Raw genomic sequence first — 5070 nt, 5'->3', positions numbered from 1 at the left:
GTGGATCAATGAGGCAATACCAGGAAATACACAAGAGCACACAGACACACACCACAAAGACATTTCACATATTTGTTATACCTTACATCACCACCGGAGGGAACTTGGAGCTAGTATTCTGAATTGAATTCTGAAGCAAATTGTATAAAGGAAATTATAAATATTTACTGCACTAACACTATAATAACCATAACTAACCATAATCAAAGTAACCATTTCTAAATTGCATTTAATTTTGGTTTTAAGTAGTTTTTTCTATTCCAGGTTAAAACAAGAGCAAAACTGGGTTCTATACTTAATTGATTTTTCTGCCATTGCATGCAGTATGCTGGCTTATGGATAGCTTCACATCATATCTAGCTAGTACCAACCCTCATATTGTAACCAAGATAAAATCTAAAGTACTTTCTCTATTTTTTTAATAATTATAGGGACACAAATTTTATTGTAATGATTACTCTGGATTGCTGTTGAATCTAACTCTTGAGTTAACAGATATAGGTATCCATCGACTTGCATACCGATTTCATCCTGGAACGTAGTCAATCTGGACTTATCTGTATATACTGTATAACACAAGATATAATATCACTGACATTTAACTAAGCCTCCATCGTGGCAGTGCAATCGGTTGGTTCTGGTTCTTGCCGTATACTGCACACGTGGCAAAATATGCCCACTAACATGAACTACGGCTGCTTGGGATGCCTCTAAATATATTTTATTAAGGCATGGTCACCTCTGCAGCTCCTGTTAGGTACACTGGCGGAGAGTGATGGCATGGTCACCTCTGCAGCATCTAATAAGTTAACAAGCAACCAGTTTGCATGCTCTCCCCGTGTTTGCATGGGTTTTCGCCGGTAGGCTGATTAGTGTTTGTAAATTGGCCCTGTAGTTGTGTGAGTGTGGCTGGATGAGTGTGTGCACCCTGCGGTATGTTGGTGCCCGCCCAGGGTTGGTTCCCGCCTGCGCCCATTATTCCCAGGATAGGCTTAGCCCCCCCCCCCCCCCCCCGATACCAGTGGGGATTAAGCGGTTATGATAATGGATGGATGGACAAGCATCCATTTGGGGTGGTGGAAGAGATAATGAGTATTACATACTCCACAACCCTTAAGGTTGCAGAATGTTTTCAATGCAGCAGACCTACATAAAGGGTTATAAAACATATTGTGGAGAAAGGTCATATTAACAAATCAGATGACAGCTCTTTTAAAATGAATGTTACTATCCCCATATTCAAAAAAGGGGATAGTAGTAATCCAGCAAACTATAGGCCAATCATCTTAACTTGCATACCTGGAAAAGTAATGGAAGCTATAATCCAAGTGAAAATGATAAATTACCTGGATTCAAATAACATTCTGAGGGATAGCGAACATGGATTTAGGAGAGGTAGGTCCTCTTTAACAAATTGGCTTGAGTTCTGTGAGGAAGCTGCAAGACAAATTTATCACAAAAAGGCCTACGATGTTACCTACTTAGATTTCCAGAAGGCCTTTGATGTTGTTCCCCACAAATGGCTCTTGCTTAAGCTGAAAGATGCAGGGATTTTAGGAACTATAGTAACTTGGATCGAAAACTAGTTAACAGACAGGAAGCAGCGAGTAGTTATTAGAGGTACGATGTCACAGTGGGCCTGCGTTTATAGTGGGGTACTGCAGGGTTCAATTTTAGGACCACTATTGTTCCTCATTTACATTAATGATATTGCCACCGATACATACAGTAAACTGGTTAAATTTCCAGACGACACCAAAGTTGGTGGTGTAGCAGATACTGATCTAGCAGCACAGAGGCTACAACGGGATCTGGATTTAATTAGCTACTGGGCTGATACCTGGCAGATGAAATTTCACATAGATAAATGTAAGGTATTCCATGCAGGGAGCAGAAATATAAAGTACAGATATTTTATGGGTTCCATTGAAATAAAGGTAGCTGATTATGAGAAAGACCTCGGTGCGTATGTTGACGCTTCCATGTCCCACTCTCACCAGTGTGGGGAAGCAATAAAAAAAAGCCAATAAGATGTTGGATTACATCTCTAGGTGTGTGGAATTTAAGTCAAGGGAGGTGATGCTACGATCATATAATTCCTTGGTAAGACTCCACCTAGTATATTGTGTGCAGGTATGGTCACCATACCTTAAAAAGAACATTGCTGCCTTGGAAAGGGTGCAACATAGGGCTACAAGAAATGATTCCTGCTCTTAGAGCAATGTCAATGACAGGGGTGGCCAATCTTATCCACAAAGGGCCTGTCACGATCGCTGCTAATTCGGGTGATCGCACAGGCAGGCAAGCGAGCAGGAAGCAGGCGAAGTATGGGGGGAAACTGGGGATTTATTAAAGGATCAGGACAGAGCACTAGCACGGACATCGACCAACATCAATGACGGACCAAGAGCTAAGGCAAGACATGGACTAAAATAGGCAAGACAACAGGGTACAGCTGGGTACAATCAGGGAAGCACACGTGGATATTCAGGGGGGCGTGGCACACACACGAGGATCGTACGAGCTGGGCATGACAGGGCCGGTGTGTATGTAGCTTTTTGGGATAACCTTTAGGTCAGCTGTTCACACCCAGGTGTGAGGACTCTTCAGCCAATCAGTCCTATAATTAGTAATCTAATTAGGGAGTCGCAGCGAAAACCTGTATACACAGCTGCCCTTTCTGGGTAAGATTGGCCACTCCTGTCTTATGAGGAGAGGTTAGCTGAGCTGAATCTGGTCTGGATGCTGTTCAGCCAAAGGGCTATTTCAATATTAGTTTAAATACTAGCACTCGTGGCCATAAGTGGAAATTAGCGGAAGAACATTTTAAAACGAATTTGAGGAAGTACTTCTTTACGCAGCATGTAGTTGGAGTATGGAATGGTCTTCCTGCTAGTGTAGCGCAAGGTAAAACCATGGGTTCCTTTAAAACAGAGCTAGATAAGTTTTTAACAACTCTGAGCTATTAGTTAAGTTCCTCCCAAACGAGATTGTTGGGCCGAATTGCCTCCTCTTGTTTGTACATTTCTTATGTTCTTTTGTTCTTAACAACAGGTATCGGTTTAATACCAGCACAGGCAGGAAAGCCAACAATTCACATGAGACACGTGGTGCGTGATGCGTGCTAAATACGCACATTGCCAAGGTTGCCAGTTGTCACGCATCTGGCATGATAATCACGCTTTCAGACTATCATGCTTGTGCAAGAAATCTTACATAAAATCTACATTATGGTAAGTCAAATAGTCGTTGCAAAATTTAGTATTTGGTGCCATCTAATCCCTTTTTTGTCTAGACTCCGATTATAAGACTACACCATTTTTTCAAACGTATTTTAAGGGGGGGAAATTGTCTTGTATTCGGGCCAACATGGTACCTACGCATTTTGCCAAAATCACTCAATTAGTATACAGAGTACAATTATCTTCTAATTAACATTGCCATTAGGGTGGAAATTAATTACACAAATGCAGTAATTAAGATGATTGACTGCACTAAAAATACAGAATATAGCTAGATTTCAAAGGAGGCACTGATTAAGTGCCTGAACCAACAGTTCTCTGATGAAAGTGTTGCTGCTCATAGATGGGTATAGTCACAGACAGCCCTGTAGCCATCCTAACCAACTTGGCCACTTTGTGTAAGATCTAGCATTCTGAACAGCAGCAGTACTGAGGCGTGGATTCTGCCCTGTAAGCTAGAAGATTCCCTTTAACCTCGACTTAGGCCAATAACCTCTTGTTGACCTAACAAACACAGAATTTTCCACAAGACCAATGGTATTCAATATTCATTTTTATGCTACCTCTAATCAGACTGCAATCAACAAATTGATATTTATACTATTTTATTTTATACTGTTTTATACTATGTTTATATTATGTTTTGCTGAATCTGTTTAATGTACACGTGAGCAATTTACATATATTTTAAATTTCCTTGTTCAATTCCTTTCAGTATATGAGACTGAATAAGAACCAGGAACTCTGCAGTACTGCACAGAAATTCATTTTTCCAACAGGGTATTACAAGATATTCACTCTGGGAAACAGCAGTGCGTCCCTGCTTCTGTGTGTCGATCCGCTTCCAGATTTCTCCTGTTTTTGTCTGACCAGCAATCTTTCAGTGAAACGTGCTGAGTAGAGCTTATTATACTGTAATAGTGACGGAACCCTAGGCTAAACACCAGTCACCAAGAAATTTGAAAATGCCTCAGCACATAGCTCACTTAAATATAGGCTTTCAGGGATGGTACTGGCACTTTAAAGATAATTAGCTTGTATCTGGCATTCAAAACTGTTAATGGGACCTGGGGTCTTGTCGTGTACCTCCCAGGGGCAAAAGCTTACTTGATTACAGTAATCCTGTTCCTCCTTTGACAAAAGCTCCCTGTGACTCAGAATAGCTGGACTGCTTTGGCCAGATATGCCTTTCCATTTTCTTCCTTTTCTCTAGAATACTCTGCAGCATTGCAGATGGAGTGTTCTTCGGTATCTTTCCGGTAACCCCTTGAACACGTGTCCCACCGCCACTTCTTTCCACTGGTTGAAACGAGTGGGACTATTGATGAAATGCTACCCTGAGAGGCCCTTTTCTTGGACCGCTTCAATTCTCTTCTTTGCTCCTCTCTCCCACTCCTGTCTCACCAGAGAAGCTGCGTACATGTAAATGTTTATTCATTTTATATTGAACTAAGTCTGAAATTTATTCGGGGAAATTTTCATTCATTTCAATTTCCTCTGTCTATTTTCACTGCAGTTTCTAGTTCCTGATGTATTTTATCGCTATTGGAAAGCAGACAGAATAGTAATTAAGTGCGTAAACATATAATCTGAAAAATTTGTTCAGAGTCTCTTGATGTCTCTTACTATAAAGTATTATGGTATGGTAATAGCATAGTAGTACCATTATGGTAAAACCATTGTAATATACACTATATTTCCAAAAGTATTGGGACACCCCTCCAAATCATTGAATTCAGGTGTTCCAATCACTTTCATAACCACAGGTGTATAAAATCAAACACCTAGGCATACAGACTGCTTCTGCAAGCATTTATGAAAGAATGGG

Source organism: Brienomyrus brachyistius, unplaced genomic scaffold (genome assembly GCF_023856365.1).
Source record: "Brienomyrus brachyistius isolate T26 unplaced genomic scaffold, BBRACH_0.4 scaffold46, whole genome shotgun sequence".
NCBI lineage: Eukaryota > Metazoa > Chordata > Actinopteri > Osteoglossiformes > Mormyridae > Brienomyrus > Brienomyrus brachyistius.
The sequence above is the reverse complement of the archived record's forward strand: the minus strand, read 5'-3'. Positions refer to the sequence as shown.